We start from the raw sequence: 18,246 nt of genomic DNA on the forward strand, positions 1-18,246 counted from the left end.
CCTTCCCTTTTCTTCATCCCCTGAAAGCCTTAATGCAACCTTGTGTTTCTTCTTCCCAAAGATGCTCAGCTCATACAGCCAGTTTCCATTGTACCCAGAGGGTCAGACCCATATTTCTTTGAAAGCCAAGCACACCTATGCAGGAGCAGGTAGGTTTTATAGGAAATTTTGACAGCTGAGGCAGCCCAGGGATTAGACAGTCAAAAGCACTTTCAGAGTTACACAAAGTAATAACACCAACAGAAAAGACACCATGCTCCATGTCTTTGGAAGAAGAACACCAAAAATTGATAGCCATCATACAATTCAGCAGTGTGCTCTATATATTTGAACCTTACCCGACAACTTCTGTGCACTGAAAATGACCCTAAAGACTCAAGCATTTTGGACTTTGAGAACTTAAAAAACCCAACTCTGAGCTAAATGTTGCAAGAGTGCTACATAAACTCACTACTATAAGCATTTAAAATTTCTGTGCTATGGAGGAAAGGGGATGGAAATGCACTCCTGCTAGAATAGAAGTAACTCAGGATAAAACTGTGGCTTAATATGGATTCAATATCAATGCTGTTCTCCTGTGTGAACAATGATACTCATGTTAGTAGAAACACTACCATTAAAATAGCTGCAAGTGTCTTTCTGGATATTAGTTCAACATATTTTCACTTCACTTTCACACCAGTGTCAATTTGGGGATTTTCAAAAGTAGGGCTGTATTTTCACAAAACAATGCCAGATTTGCTGTACTGCCACAAGGATATGGAGAGCCTGTTTTGACCATCAATCTGTGAATTGCTTTGATTGAAGTGAGGAGAGTGAAATAATTAAAAGAAAAAAAAAAAAAAAGAAAAAACCCCAACAAAACTTAAGTGCAAATTCTGTGCTCAGCCAGATGGAAGTCTGTAGAAAGGAGTGTCCATGAACCATTATGTTGGTTGAAGCCTTAGAGACAAACAAGTCAGCTATGCAGATAGATCAGCAGATATGTAGCTAATTAGATAGATTTTTAAAGTGTTTTTACCGGTGCTTCTAATAATAACCTTGATTACTAAAACTGAAAGGATTTTTAGAGTATAATTTCCTTTTCTTCTAATTAAATCTCTTGATTGACTTTTCTGCTCAGAAGTAATGACAAACAGAAACCTGCCTGGGCAGTGTGTATTTCTGTTTACATTCATTTTTGCTATGTGGTTTTCATTTGGGAACAGCCTGGTGTATTTGAATAATCAACGGGGCAGTCAGGGAATATGCCTTCACTCTCTTTTGCTCTGACAAAAAAAATGTACAAGAATTCTATCATTGCTGGAGTTCACAAGAAAATTAACTTAACCTTAACACTTCTCTAGGCTAGGATAAAAAATGTTTTAAAGTAACTATGCTTTTTATGGGAGAAGGGTCCTTGCAGACAGTTAGCTCCTTTCCCGGTGGGTTCCTGGTCAACAGAGGACAGAAGTGAAAAGGAGAAAAGGAGATGGACATTCATATGGTCAGGTATCACATCTCAGTGGCCTTGCAAGCTGTGCGTAGACTAGGCTTTACAAATCAGTCCTTTCCAGGCAAGTGAGACATAGGGACATCCATTTCTGGATCCCAAATTACTCTAGGTAGGAGCCTAGAACCAAAATAATCAGCTTAGCCAAGAATACACCCTCCAGTAAATGAACTTTAGATGGACAAGGTAGCAGGTGTCTGGGAAAGCAAAGGATTTTCAGCAGATTTACTAAACTCAGGTGCCTCTTTCCACCTCAGCTGCACTTTTGGGAGAAAATTAATCTCACTTAACATTAGAGGACAATTCTTCCTACTACAAATAGCATGAACTGCCCTCCAGAAGTGCCTCTCTCTTTCCATTGCATTGAAAGATGGAGGAAGGCAGCTCACACTGACCAGGAACTGTGTTCATCTCACCTATCTTCTGATGTCTGCAACATGGAGATCTCCAGCTGATCTACTCCCCGTAGCGTGCTTTTGTAATCAGTCAGTGGAGAGAAAGAGGCACTTCTAGGGCACGATTCATCTGCCCCATTTAAGACATCTGCTTTGGGATGAGGTGAATCATGGCCTTGCCTCCATTGACTCTATTGGCTAGACTATCAAGGCAGCCTGAGTGACTGATTGAGTGGGATATGTCTGCACTGCAAAAGTCTCCAGATGAATCATGCCATGATACCTAACAATAGAGATGGCTAAGTTCCTTGAAAAAATCCCACCCAGGAAAGTGAAGTGCTGTGTTGAAGCCCATGCAAAGAGCTCATCTGTAGGAAGCAGGCAAGTTCCTGCAGGAGCCTGCAGGAACCCACAGGAGAAGACCAAGTAAAGGACCCAGTTAACTTGTTTTCCCTAAGTGGCTTGATGTGGGTTTTCTTGAGCTTTAGATTAATTCAGGGAACAACTAGTGGCATAAAAGCACCTGTGAAATGGAGCCCATGCCAAGCCAAAGGGTGTTTTCACTTTGACAGCACTGTGTACATTTTCGTTTCATTGTTAAGTTATATACAAAACACTGGATCACAGTTTCTGGACAAAAAGCACCTTCAAAAACACTGTTTCAGGCTTCACAGGACTTGATGAGTGTGTTGTCCCTGTGGCTTTGTTGGGAATGTGGAGTCTTAGGGTGCCACATCTCCAAATCTCTACCCATTCAATCCGCTGAATACTGGGAGCTAGGAGTTATTCACAGCTGATAACTTTAGTCTCAGTCCTCATCTCTATATAAAGTGGGTAGAAATAGAAATCTTCATTGAAGCCTCCAGAGAAGAACACTTAGTTGCTCTGACTCATCTTTCAGAGAATAATTCAGTCACTCACTATAAAAAGAGTCCAGGATGGCTACTTGCAGTATCTAAAATTAACTTTGGTGGAAACATCTGCAGGGCTTGTTCCCACATAACTAAAGTCACCAGCATCCTTCTCAAAGCTTCCAAAAGTGCCCCATCCAGTTCCCACCAAAGACAAAGTATCCACTGAGATAGAATCAACCTGCTGTAGGCTCCATCCATCATGCTGTGAAGCTAGGAGGACTTGCTTGAGCTATTTCAATAGGACCTGGATGAAGCTTTAGGATTCCAGTCTCATAAACCTTAATTTATGTGAACAGTCAAACTCAAGCCTGTCTCTATATTTTTTGTTGGTTACTACATTGGTAGAGTGAAAACACCAGTCATAGGAAGAGGAGGTTATAGGTTGGTGCCCTCAACTATTCGTTTCCGTTGCTGGGAAGATCATCTAAGATTAAAACAAAACAAAACAAAAATATGTAGAAATACTTTTAATTGCTTTTCACACTGCTCCCTTCTCAATACAGTAGAGAAACAGTCACACCTTGCTTTGATCTGTGTTACAGTCTGGAAAGTTTAATCTGCAAAAGACAATCTCCAGCAAGAGTCTTGTTCTCAAGGCGTCATCAGGCACTGAGACAGTGTAATGCAAATTTGGCATTTGATGGAGGAGTGTGCAGTCACTTGACTTTCAGCTGAAGATACAGGGTGGAATCTCAAAACATCTCTCCACGAACAGTGCCTCTGCTGTTAAACATAGCTAAGCACAGTCCTCTTCCTAGCTCACTTGCAGACTGGAGTATGATATCATCTATCAGAGCACCTTCTTTTGGTCTCTACTTTGCTTCCAGCTTCCAGGTGTAAACACTTTCTCCCCCTCTCTAAAGTCAATTTATCTTTAGGAGAACCAAGTTCTCTCATCTTCCTGTCATTTTTATTGATCACAAGATATGAACCTTATGAACCTTCCAACCCTACCCTCCACCCCTCCCCCAAACCAACAACAAACCAACAACCAAAACCTTTAGAAAACATTGGGAAAGTCTATAAAGATCAGAATCTCATTTCAGTGTTACTCAACTCTCTAGTAGCTCCCATCATTCATTATTCTCACTCTTTCCAATGATTAAACCTGCCTTTTGTATTTTCCACTCTCCTGCAATCTGCTTCTAAATTGCTTTCTGCACGTGCGTGATTTTGAAAATAAGGTGTCGAGCAATGGGCCAAGTGTCTTCTATTGTGGTCTTTTCTCAAGCAACAACACTTCCTGGATGCATTGAAACCAACCTCTTCTTTCTCACTGGGGAATTTGTGGAGCACTCAAGTTTACAAAAACATGCATCCCCAGAACAGGTACAGCTCAAGTTTGAACCAAGGGAAAAGGTCAAAGAGCTGTTCTTTTCAAACCAATTGGCTTTTTCTTCCCCTTAGCTCAGGAAGATCCATGAAAACACTATTCTATATGTCCACAGCCAAAGTTCTTGGCTTATCTTTAAGCCTTGCATGCCCTGAAGTGTTTAATTCAACCTTCAGTGAGAATTTTTCTTTGCCAACACACCTAGAGAGCTCTTAATTTCCCTTATCTCAATCTATCTGCTCCTTCAGCAGAGCCGTTGTAAATAAGTACCTGGCCACCTTCTTAATAAATTACATGTACCCTCCCTCTTGGAATGGACACCACAGCCCATTTATGAGGAAGAAATATGCAGGAGATATATGCTCATAGCTTTATTCAGAAAAAGAGAAGGCTTCAGTTCTGGATGACCTTGCTGTACAGCACCACTCTACTGACCTTTCAAGGTCCCTAACTTCTCAGTATGGCTGTCAAAAGTCCTTGACACAGCAGTAGCAGAATGTAAAGGCGCATACACCTACTTGCTTCTTCCTGAATTCTGTTATTCTTGAACTCTGTAGGAGCTCTATTTTGCTATTCATCTTGGAGAGGCCTTTTGCTGGCTCCAAGTGTGGCTGAGAACTTCCTCAGCAGATGTCCTTCTGGGGTCCCTGACACAGGTAAAATAGCTGCATTTATTAATGTTGTACAGCAAGAATGTAGCTTGCTTAATGACCCAGGATAAGACCCTGAGAGCACTTAGGTCCCCACTGAATATTGAGAACTAAGCAGTAGCAGTGACTTTTCTCCCTTTGCCTTACACAGAGGCAAGGTGGTAACCAGTCCTGCTGCAGAAGTTAAGTCAAAGGATGTCTGTCTGCTTATGTTTGCTTGCAGATGCCCTAGGTTTTCTTCCACATGGCTCCCCTTGCGTGGGATCCCCTAACAGGAGGATATCACACCTCCTCCAAATCCTTTCTCATAATCTATTCAGATCTCCAGAGGTTCACCTCACTCTTTTCCTTTCTCACTCATTTTCTCTGCCTCTTGATGGTGCCACATCTAAGTCTTCAAAGATGAATCTCAGCCACAGTATGAAAAAGGGGACAAGTTGTGCAGAGCTGCCTATTTAAAAAACATGCACACTCAGAACACAGCCTTTGTATTATGACTCTAAAATACAGAAATGAAGGAAGTGGCTGGAAAAGTCTTCATAGGTCCTGTCAGGCTACATGGAAAACCCAGAAAGGGTTGTCTCATACCTCTTCGTACTAAGCCAGGTGGGCTCACAGGGAAGCTGTCCGTAAGTGATGCATAGGTAGCCCTTACTCTATCCCTCTCTGTTGCCCTCTCCATAATCCCCCATGAGCTGCTAAGGTTGAACAGCATGAGCTTCATGAATCTGAAGATGCCTGAAAACAAATCTGGGGAGAACTGAGCTACTAGGAGGCTGAGAAGTTTCAAAAAAAATGGAGTCTGTTGTGAATGGCCAATGGCACCTGAATGTTCAAGAGTCTCACGGGGTGGGATCTGTAAGTCAGCCTTGATTCAGTTCCCACAAACCCTCACCACACAGGGCTGGAATATGTGACTGAAGAGCTATGGTGCTTGCCTAACATGGACAACTGGAAGCTGAGGAGTATACTCCAGAACATTTCACCCAGAGCTAGGGACCAGGCACGGGACATGTAATTGAGCCTACTGTGTCTTCTTTTACACTCCTGTAGCGTATACCAATTCTCAGTCTCCACAAAACTCTTTTGTAGAGTAGAACCACCAGCTCAAAGGCCAGGTGGCCTGGCCAGGACAGGCAGAAGAACTAATAAATCTACATTCACTTAATGGCATTCTTTTTCACATAAAATCACCAGTATTCTAATATATGTTGTGATTATTTTTCTGTTTTCCTAAGAAAATGAAAATAAAATGTGGAGAAATTTTAGACTGGAAATAAAGGAAATGGAATTTGCCAAACCCCATAATTTTAAATGGAAAAGGAAATAATTCTGGTAACTAATGTCCCTCTTGTATGGAAGTGATTTTCTTCTATGAAATTAAAACTATCCTAAACCCAAGCAATTACAGAATATGGACAATAATGACATTTTTAATTAATGTTTTAGTTGAAAATTTTAAATCGACCTTAACACAGATCAGCAAACCAATAGGTTTAGTTCTAGAAGACATGAATCAAGTAACTGATTATCATGGAAAATATTTTTTCAGTTTGAGGGGATTTTTTTTTGGTTGCGGATTTCCCAGTAATGAGCAAACCTAGTCCTACTCAGTCTAATACTAATTACAGAAACGACATACTTAAATTCAGAAATTTTGTGTGTCTTTAACATTGATTGCAGTGGGGTCTTCAACTCTTGGTCTCTGAGCATCTGGCTATTGACAGACTATTCCTAAGAGATTCACAAAAAGAACTAAGTCTAAGCATGCTGTTTGATCAAATTCACTGTACAGGTATCTGTCCTTCCAGATTTTTTTCTTCCAGTCTGGAAGAAAAAAAAGACTGAAACATACTGGATTAATTGTTCTTTCCACGTATCTTATTAGATATCTTTTCTTTCACCCTAAAGTAGAACACAAGAGCTATATTTAATCTTTTTTTTTTTTTCTCTTCTAACCCAGAAAGTATGTACATAATTTTGCGGCTGGGTCTGATCCTGCAAACATGCAGGCATGGAGGTAACTTTTCTCCCATGAATAATTCCCTCACCCTTGCCCTGCATTAATAATAATGATGGTGATGATGATGCAGCATTGTATTTCTCTAGCACCTTTCATCAGAGGATCTCTAAGCGTGGGACTCATCTCACCCGACTTTGACCATTTAGAAGTTAGGCATCTTGGCCAAGTTAGCTGTCTACTAAAGTCCATGGAGCAAGATCAGCATCTCTAGAGGGCAATTCAGCCCATCCTAAGATAGGTGCCTCAGATAGGTGGGCTGAATCACTGGAGATGCCTAGGAGGCAGCACTGGCTGTGGAAAAGTGATGAGCATAAACTAGACACCTTCTTTTTAGCAAGCTAAAGGTAGGGACCAGGAATCTCACCTATTTTTGCTGAATCTCAGAAATGCCTGGAGGGCTGGTAAGAGGACACCAAGGAAGAGTCTTTGCTGAGAGATAGACAGCAGCTATCTTTAATGTGGACCCATGGCAGATTATTTATAGCGCCCAACAGCAGTTTGGGTCTGGATTTGGAAAATAACATACTCAATGGCAGCTTCGAGTGGATGCTAAAAAGTAGAGTGTAATTATCTGAGTTGAGGTTTGGCCAGGACAGTGAATTCCCACAGGAACTAAGGCACACCACAACACTCAGCACCTTTCACTCTAAGTACAAGAGATGTTTCTTTGACTTTGTCTTCCCTTAGGATCTATAGAACAGAATAGAAGAGGAAAGAATATGAGTATTAACAACCTGGTTCCTTGCAAAAAGTCTCAGGAACTCTTTAATTACCCTAGGCAATTAACGCCTCTGTGATACATGTCATCTGAAAAACAACCCATCCAGAAGAATACTGGCCCCTCAAACCATGTTTTCAAGCCTGGCTCCAGGACACAGTGACCCCGATACCGTTTCCATACCACATACTGCATCTGGGGCTTCTCCCTGGAGGTCTCCCTGCTAAGGTTTGCTCTCCATCCAGCTCCATTTATCTCGTAAGATTTGCCAGGATCACAGTACAGGGTATTAGAGATGTATAAGCCTTAACATTTTAATCTGCCACCTACACTGCAGTTTATGAGAGCTGTAAATCTCGTGGTTATAATGAACTCATCTAATGATATTGCTGATGGATAAATTTACCTGGGATGAGGAACAACAGTTACTTGCAAATGAAAGAAGAGTAATTTAAAGTTTCATGTAAACACCTTTGCTGCCTTACTTCTGACTTCTCCCAGCCTAACGCCTATCAGGGTTTCATGACAAATGGAAAGTATGTATATATGTGTGTTTGCGATGCGGCGACTGGCCGGCCTGCGAGAGAACCTGCCTCTTTCTACCCAGGATAATGCTTCTATATCTTGGGCATTGGCACCAAGTTTTAGATGAAAATAGATCACATTTTTCTGGGTCAGGTGTGCTAAATTAAGGGAATGCAGGGAAGAGAGAAGACAACAGATTAGGCAATGAAAAATGCCTACAGTATTTAAAGATATTTAGACTCCGACTATGAATTTCAATAATAATTAGGAGTGTGGCTAGTCTTAATCCTTCTAGTTTCCCCCCATCCCCAAAGCATTCCAACTTGAACCTTTTTTAAATGATCAGCAATATAAATTATATACTGTGGTTTCAAACCTCTCATTAATGCTCATCCCCCTGAATTGAGGTCTGTTCTGGGCTATGTCAGGTCTAAATACCTTGGAGGACTGGACTCAAAGACCTCAGATCCTTGCAAAGATTGGATTTGGACTTCTAAATTGCTTAAGTGCTTAAGTGATTGAGGGAATTTAATCCTGAAACTCCTTAGTGATGAAGCCAATTTTGAAATGAGAACCATGGATGGAAAGATCCATCGATGTGGTGTTTAGGTAACGCTATAAGAATGACATGATTTTCACTGTCCAGTGTTCTAATACAGAAAGTTACTTATATTTCTCACCCTTTCCTCCAAGAATGTATTTTGAGTATGCATTTGGTGATGCTAAACACACACACATACCCTCACTCAGTTGTGCACACACACACACGTCTGCGAGTTACTTCTTTGGCTTTCACTGAGTCATCAGGCTCACCAAATGTGTGAACTCACGCTATAATGTTCTCCCAGAAAAATAACAAATTGATTTCATTTTTACAGGCTACAGCATGCTATATAATTGGAGACACTGCCTTGTCAACTCAGACCGGTCTGACCCGACCAGAGACATTGCTTACAGCTGTTTACAGAGCCATAAAGTTTCCTCCTCTTTGTTTTTCCTTCCTTTTGCACTCTCTCTCTCTCTTTTTTCTTTCCTTTCTCCCTCTCATGAATCCTACAGCTACTTTTCGTTCTGGTCATAAAATACTGTTAAGGAAAATGAAGGAAGCCTTGATTTAGAAAAGCACTTCAGTCTATGCTTCAAGTTAACACTATAATCAATGGGACTTAAGCACATATCTAAAACTGAGCATGTGTTTAGGGACTTTTACTGGGTCGAAACAGTCAGTAAGGAACTTTCTGATACACTTATGAGTGCTTTTTTTTTTTTTTAATTATCGATACCAAATTAGTGGTTTTGATTGAGCAATCACAGGCATTGTTTCTTTTGTAGACACAGAGCACAGCTCCAGTTGCATCAGGAATTTTGCCATTTCTCATTGTCAATGTGTCCAAACCCCTCATCATTTGTGGAAGAGCAAATCCTACAATAGTTTCTCTACTCTATTGAAACTGCCAGTTAGAACTGGGAGCAATTTTTTTTTTTTTTTTAATACACTTCTATTTCCCATAAAAATACATATATATCAAAATACCCCACTCTGAATTCTTCAGAGTATTTTTCACATATCTATGTAGTTTGCCACATTTACCAAGCGCTAGGAATAATTTAAATTTCTCTGACCATTGTAAAAACACAGTTTTATAGAGGTAGTTTTGCACACAATTTTACTTTGTGTAAAAATCTTTTATGTTTATCTTAAAATACTCAGAACCTCAAAACTTAAGTGAAATGTTTTGATTTATGTGGAAAAAGAATTTCTGATCAAATGCTTGAGTTTCCAACCATGAAAAAGATGCTTCTATTTTGAACTGCTGAACTGAAAAAAAGAAAAGGATCCCAAACCTGAAAGAGCTTTTCATCTAGTTGTGCTATCCATCAAAATACCATTTAAGTACTTTGCAATAAATTATGGTTAAGCCTCCTTTCATATCATCCATTCATCACAGAATCTACTTCTCCTTTGGTCTGAAATGTCACAAGACTCATCTCATGCAAACCCTCTGAAAGCCCCAGGGACTGATCAATACTGAATCAATTGTTCCAAAGTCATGCATAGATATGAATACATCTTACATACTTTTTGAGGACCATTTCTGGACTTAGGATGGATTTATTACTAAGAAGAATATTTATCTGCATTTTGGTCCAAGCATGTATGGGAAAGGAACATGACAGTTGGTCAGAGAAGAAAAAATTTCCTCTGAAAATACATGAAGCTTTCCAGGTCTGTATTTTTCTTTTTAGAAAAAAGTGGAAAGCAGCAGAGAGCAGAGACCTCTAACTTCTCCTCTGTTTTGGAAGGGCTGCAGCAAAAGATGACCTGTCATTAGACAACAGAGAATCCACGTGGAAAAAGGCCATGAGGAGCACCTCAACCCAAAGGGAAGTGAACTCTTATTTAGAGCTGAACTCTTTCAAGACTGCCATGAGACAAAAGCTCATACTTTCTTTTTGCTGCTTATAAAACTATTTTTTTAAATGGAACAGCAATTTCTGCTGCAACAGAACAACTGGATTATTTTTAATTTTTTTTTTTTTGTTTTTAAAAAGAAACTACTTTGCATGGGAAAAAATCCTCATGGCTCCTTGACATGTTTCAGCTAGATCTCAGTAAAATTAAGGAGGTACAGACTGATGAGTCGCTCAAAGGTACAGGAAAAATGCCAGTGTATGTCCTGGCATTTGTGTATGCTTTGAGAAAGAGAAAATTTCTCTCTCAAAAATCATCTCTCACAACAGAAAGAACAACAGCAATAAAACCTGATGCAGAGAAAGAAGAAGAAGATTTCATTTGCTTTTCAGCACTGACTTTGATATGTCCTCTCTACTGAAAAGGACATATTTGGTCTGATTCAGCCCAAAATTCATTCTGGTGTGAATGGAACAGCCATAAGTCAGTTTAATTTCCTTGGGCTGCTAAGCAAAACCCCTGAATTTCCTACATCTATGACAATGGCATGATGTTAAGTCAAGGTTTTACAATCTGTTTTAGAAATAGGAAGCCCTATATATAGGTAATGCGAATCTATTAATAATCAGCTTGCTTTTCTTAGCCATCTTCTGTGGACTCTTAAGTAACAGACTGCCCACTCCAAGGGTCTCCAGATCTCTTGGTCGAAAAAAGGTGATTTGGGTGAAAAGCTCTTCCAGTCTTTTGAGAGATCAAGTAACAGACCCAGTCTGACTTCTTGCAACACAACTGGAGAATTACAGCACCATGTGTGCATCACTAGACAGCGAAGAGAAGGAACAAGCTTTCTTCTCCAAGCTCCTCTCCCTAAACTTTCTGGAGTTTGGTGTGCGCACACCAGGAGCCATGGCTCGAAGAGTTTCTTCTCCAAGTGACTTAGCAGATGTGGTGCCTCAATGTTCCTCAGAAAAACATAACTGTTCTCCAGCCTTCTCAGTGTGATTGGTGACTCAGTGCCTGGCAGAGAAAAGGCTGGTGGTGGTGGTCAGGCTGATGAACGGGGAAGAAACTTGGGTAAGAGAGGAAGCGTTTAGGAGGGGTAGGATTTGGAGGAAAGAAGGGGGGTTGACAATTCTCCAAGTTGTCCTTGGAGCAAGAGAAACTAACCCAAATCTCTGACTTGGAGGATGAAATAAGATGATAGGTAAAGAGCAAATAACCTTATCAATGGGCTTGTTTGCCCTGGTTGGTGAGGGAAAACGACCCCTCAGTGCTCAGAGCAAGGAGCCTCCCGCAGAAGGACTCTCAGAGGGTGGCAGCAGCCAGGAGCCGCACCTGCAAACCTCTCTGTGCAGCACTGGATCCTTAATGATTTCTTTCTGAAAGTGGCTGGGGAAATGCAGACAGGCTGCCAGATAGTGATCAGCTCGCAGAGGGGTGATCACTATTAGGCAAAGATACCAGCTTTGACATGCAGCGAGGGAAGCAGCCAAGAATTTGGGAAAGCAATCCCAGCTTTCTGCTGCATGTTCCTCTGCCAAGATACCTCCTGTGTTTACTTTAGAAACCAGAGACGAGCCCTCCTCTTCATAATAATAATAATAAAGCTGCAGGGTCACTCGGCTTAGCAGATGGATTCCTTCCAGATTGGATTTCTCCTCATTTACCTGAACAACTGATGTATTTGGGGGATTATGCAATGTTAATAATTAGGTTTCACAGGAGATCTGATCAGTGACAATGGGAGGCTGTGGGAAGGAAGCTCCATTGGAGAAAATCAAATCGACCCATGGGTCTCATGTGGAACCTGTGGGCTTTGCTCGGGTCTAAGGAGCCTGAGTAGCCACAGGGCCCACGTTGCTTGCCACCAAGCTGCTCTCATTCATGCAGAAGAAACATCTCTGTCTCACCAAAGACCTATGGCAGCAATCCGCCAGACTGATCACTCTCCAGTTTTGGGCTTATGCATGCTCATAGATCCTAAATATCTAGTGGTGCCTATCGTAGCAGGGAATGAGGCAGAAAGTCTGCAGGAATATTCCCTGGCATTTCTTTTCTAATAAGTACTGACTCAAAACATTAAGCTCGGGATGTGACTGTGCTGAAATCCTCAAACCCTTTAGCCCCCACCCCCCAAGCTTTTTTGCAATTTTCTTCCATGATGCACAAGTAGTATACAGAACACTAAACCTGTGCCATTGTTGGGTTTAACCTGCTAAGGTTTTATTTTGTATTTTAAAGAAATTAAATGTTTTGTGCAGCACAAGTAGCTCGTTTTCCACACTGAAACAACTCTTAGCATCATAATTTGCCACTATAGCCCTGCATGAATTAGAATATTGAAAAGTAGAAATCTAAAGGAGGTATTTTGACTAGCCAGAAATATTTAACTGAACAAATCACTCAGAATTTTATCAAGCTTTTTTTGATTAAGAAATAAAGAAATTTTCAACTGTCCATATTGCCAGGAAAAGAGAAAGTTCAGTTTTCAGGTAATTTTAGAGGAACAACATATTAAGTGGTATACGCATGTTACAACTACTATCTTAGAAGGCCCTGTACAACTCTGGGGTTTACTACAATGCTCAACTAATTAATTAATAGAATTTAGTTTCACAAATTATCATCGAGGTTCAGGTCTTAGCAGGAATAAGAAGGGATGAGCTATTTTATACAAAGAAGGAACACTTGGAGATTTGACAGCACAAAGATGCCAGGGTTTTAAAGGTTTCCAGGCACTTCATCTACAGGACATCAGTCCATTTATAACCAACTAGGAAGGCAAAGAGGAAGCTTTCTTTGGAAGGAACAGTCGATTCCTTAACTGCAAGGCTGAAAATGACAATGGAAGCAAAACCATGAACACAAGAACATGTTTACCCTCGATGCCACCATCAGATGTTTTCTGCCTTCTGTTCCCTTCCCTTCCTGCATGTACCCACGCAGAGACACACCTATTGACACATCCCTGTGTGTGGAGGCATGATTTAAAATTTTTCTGCTCTAGTGCACCCGAGCATTGACCAGAAACAGCGAGTGCTCTCAAGGAATTCTTTCTTACATCTTTTTTTCCTATTAATACTGACTAATAATATTTGGAAATCAGAAGCTCAGAACACTTGAATGGCCTTGAATGATTGGCTGGTGCCTCCATTTGTGAAGAGAGAAGCGAAGCTTCTCATAATTATGGGTTGATAGAAGGCCTGCTTAATTTCTTTTCAAGTTCAAGAGAATTGCAAAATGACAATTAAAGAACTTTAAATATATGCATATATACTTGCTTATTTTTTAAAAAAAAAGGTTTTGGAAAAAAAAAGCAGACATAAAATAAAAGCTTCTCTGCTATGAAGACGGGCTGAGAGGGTTGGGGATGTTCAGCCTGGAGAAGGCTCCGGGGAGACCTTCGAGCAGCCTCCCAGGGCTTAAAGGGGGGACAGGAAAGGTGGGGGGCGACTCTGGATCAGGAGGGTGGGGGTAGGACAAAGTGTAATGGTTTTAAACTGAAAGAGAGTAGACTTATATTAGATATAAGGAAGAAATTCTTCCCTGTGAGGGTGGTGAAGCACTGGCACAGTTTTCCCTGAGAAGTTGTGGACGTCTTCTCCCTGGAAGGGTTCAAGGCCAGGTTGGACTGGGCTGGGAGCCCCCTGGGCTGGGGGAAGGTGTTCCTGCCTGTGGCAGGGGGGTTGGAACTGGGTGATCTTTAAGGTCCCTTCCAACTCAAACCATTCCATGTTTCTATGAACTAGTTGGATCAAGTTTCCAAAACCTGGGGATATATTTCAAGACATGGAAGGGTCAGTTTGGTTGACTGCACATGGGCATCGCACACCTTTCCAGCTATGCATGGGGATCCTACCTGGTTCCCAGCTGCCACACCAAAAGGGCACAAGCCTTTTTCTGTAGGACCTGTGTGGTAGCTTCCAGCCCCACTCGTGTGTCTTGCGTACCATGGAATCTACAGCAGAACTGGGTGCCTTGACATGGCCCGCTCAGCTGGGTAGGATTCAACCCAATACCCTGTAGAAGGCTACAGCGTAGACCTGGGCTAGCCATCCTACATTTCCCATGTGTCCAATAGAAACAAAAGGCCACAATTAGGACACGAGATATCTGGCCTAGTTTAGACACCTGCTTCAATATGAAGTTAAGTCAAGTTATGCTCTGGACTCTATGGGTTATAAAAGAGTTATAACTCAGGTGTCAATTACGGACATGGCAGGTGTTTAGTGAGATGAATCGCACCTTGAACTCAAGATCATGTGGTCAGGTGATAAACAGTTTGTATTCGCCTGTACCAAACCCTTTGGCCAAACAAAGACCTGGTTCTGGAGGAGCTCCAGAGAGACGTGCTGAGAGGAGAAGGGGTGGGAACCCCTTCCATGGGAAGTATAACAGGTACAAGAACAGAGACCCAAATCCAATGATTTCCACCGTAGTCCAAGCCAGGACAGGGAGACTCTCACTGGGACATCAAATTCTGAAATGAAGATTGAGCACTGTTCCCTTCATTTTCCTCCTTGTGAGGTAGCTTTCCTCAGCTGGGGCGGGGAAACTGGTGAGAGGCAAACACAAAAGTTTAGGAATTTTGCCTAGTTTATCTTCAACAGCATTGTAATCTTATTGATTCATCAATGTATATACTTTCCAAGCTAGGCCACCCATTAACTCGTCTCCTTTATACCACTGGCCATTGCTGAATCACCTCCTTCAGAAAGGTACTCATTCTTGATCCAGAGATGGGGAATCTACCAGTTCCCCTGGGGACATGTTAACCACCTTCGCTGGTAAGAGCTGCTAGTCTTTCTGAAGCCCATCACTTGTGGCAACCGTGGCAATCATAGATCACGGTGCAAAGACTTGTGCAAAAGGAATATGGCTTTCCAGATGTGGGCCTTGCAGGTGCTTATTTTGACTCCACTGAAATCAGTGAGACCAGAATTGTGTCTAGAATAGGAAGCAAGAAGGGGAAGACAGCCAGTCCCCCATCATTTTTAATCTGGTTTTGGTTTACTTCCTTAAAAATAATAATTAGAGGTTTCACCCACTCCCTCTAACAGACCATTTATTCCTCCTGCTGAAAAATGAGTTTGTAAGAAAATATGTTGGATCTCTCCTGGAAGTGCTTCTGCTGGGTATTCACTTTAATAAGGGTGATCTCACCAACTGGAGAGGGAGTTGGTGGTGGGGAGGAGGGGAAGGTTTGTGCCGTTTAAGGAGGCTCGTGGGGGAGGAAGGGGACATACCTCCCCTCCACCCCGTGCTGCTTTCCCCTCAGCTCCCCACCATGCTAACCTCCTTTTACTTTTGGAGCAGAAAGCTGTTGCTGCTGCTGCTGGTGTTATTGACACATATTTCAAACATGCCCGTGCAAGGGACTCGAGACACATTACATTGCACATGGTGCCCCAGGCCACAGATTCGCCTCCTTACACCGACAGCACGTTTTGCTTCATAAAGAATGTGCAGGCCTTCACCTCCAGCTATTTATCTGGTGTACTCAGAAGAAATAAGAGAGAGGGAGAAAACCCTACATGCCCATGTTGGCTGTTAACCCCGTAGTACATACCCCATAAGTGGCCAAACACTGACCTCTCTCTCCATGAGGTCTGGGCCACTGTCTGTTGATGCACCTGGACGGATGCTTGCAGTCCATTCCCCATCTTTCTGTGCACCTGCATTTAGGAAAAGGGCTTCTTGCACCTCTTTGTAACTTCACTGACCCATTCATACAGCTCCTAGCACATGCACAGAGCTCCCAGACTCTAGTATCATCCCACTCTGGAAGAGAAAGACTATCTATCTGGTGAATAGAAGTTGCTGATACACACCTCTTTCCAGGATCAGAATAATCTTCCCTTGCTGTTAGCAACAGTTTTTTTCCTTCCTTTCTCTAAATCTTTCCATCATTGTTATTATAATGATAATAACAATAATTATTACTATTATGCCTTGAACTTGAGTCTAAGATTAGGGCTCCCATTGTGTTAAGAGCTTGATGGAGAAATGTCGAGGATCTGATTCCTGCTGTAGGAAGCTCACTGTCTGCATTCAGGCAGGACATGAAGGGGTGAACGAAACAGAGAAAAGGGGCCAGGAATGAGGTAGGATGAGAAGCAGCAGTAAGTAGAAAATGAAGAGCAGTTAGCAGAATAGCAGGAGTCAGCACTGGTGCCTTGCCTAAGCAAACCCCGCTCCTTGTCTGTGTCCACACATGTCAAATCTCAGCAGGGAGAAAGGGAATGCTCCCTTGTGTTTCCCAGCTGCAGAAATGTGGATTTTTTTGACACAGCAGTGGGAGAGCCTTTAGCAGCTGCACACAGGTCTGATCGCTTGTCATTGCCTCTTCACTGTTACAGCTCTGCTCCAAGTACATCAAATGCCCAGAAAAAAACCCTTCCTCTATGGCAAAATCAGGGTGGAGAGCTTTCCACCTCAAAACCCCTACATTATTCTTACCTTGAGAAAAGATATATATGCAGTTGTGTCCCTTTTGGAGGCTGGAAAGATGCCAGGGATCTGGGGCAAGGAGTTGCTAACATCGTGCCATACTAATAATTCTTCATTTCACCCACCTTTTTTTCTGTCTCTTTAGATTAGATTTGAAGCGCTTCAGGGCAGGGACTGTCTCTCGCTGTATGCGCATACGGGGCTTAGGACAAGGAGCCTTTCAACTTCCTTGGAACTGGTAACTGCTAATGTATTGCAATTAATAAATAATTGGAAAGATCTTGAAATGTGAGATGTGAAATGACAACAGAATGACTGAGAGGGGCTGGAAGGGTTCTAAAATTTTTTTTGAAAGCTTTTTGTTTTGGTAAATAGTAAAAAAATGAACACATTTCCTGGCTGTATACAGGAAAAAAAAAAAAAAAAAAAACAAACCAGAAACAAAAAAACCCCAAACAACAACAACAAAAAAACCCAACAAAACAACAACAAACAAAACAAAACAAAACAAAACAAACAAAAAAAAAAAAAACCAAACCAAACCAAACCACTAACACCTCTACCTGAACTGTGACACAGGAGCACTTAACTACGGTATAGGTCAGGGAGGGTAAAAGAAAAGTCTGTCCAGGTGGAGAGTGGCATGAGAAGTTTAGGTAAAGTGAATGTAATTCCCTAAGTGAACATCTTTGCTCTTACAGAAAAATGACAATGTAGGTGAAATCCCATGGGATAGGTTAAAAATGCCCATGGGATTTCACCTACATGACTGTCAGAATTTCACCATGCCCATGAATCTCAGACTCACTGCATTTCTACGTGCACTAGTGCTAAGAGAATGAGAGTAACCAATAAATAATTGTTTAATGTGTTGTTAGAGAATATATAGAGATATTCACACACACTCACACAAACATACATTTATAGTCCCTAATATATTAAATCATACGTAGATAAACAAGGAGATAAAGAATGAAGAGAATCTAGGATATTTTTGGATAACTGCTGTTAACATTTGTAATAAATCTTGAAGTGATGATGGAAAACAAGAGAATGCCAAATAGGTTAGGAATCTACTGTGTTGTTAAAGAGCAAATGGATAACTGTAAATCTGTTATCTGGCCCAAAAGGGAAATGGATGATACAAGACTGAACCCATAGAGAATGAAAGAGTTGTAATATAATTAGTGGTAGTAACCACAGTTATATGGAAAATTAATTTCATGCATTTTTTAATTGAGATTGTTAAACATAGGTGATAAAAGTAATTCTGTTGATATAGCATTCTTGTCAGAATATAAAGAAAAAGTGAATAAAGAATTCAAAGTGGTAA

At 41.4% G+C, this 18,246-nt stretch overlaps 1 protein-coding gene across 1 annotated transcript in view; it reads right to left on the reverse strand.

Annotated features, from left to right (window-relative positions):
- WNT3A (Wnt family member 3A) overlaps positions 1–18,246 on the reverse strand; it is a 90,383-nt gene that overhangs the window by 40,437 nt on the left and 31,700 nt on the right. The window lies entirely within an intron of this gene.

Source organism: Tyto alba, unplaced genomic scaffold, assembly GCF_018691265.1.
Source record: "Tyto alba isolate M040663 unplaced genomic scaffold, T.alba_DEE_v4.0 Super-Scaffold_38, whole genome shotgun sequence".
NCBI lineage: Eukaryota > Metazoa > Chordata > Aves > Strigiformes > Tytonidae > Tyto > Tyto alba.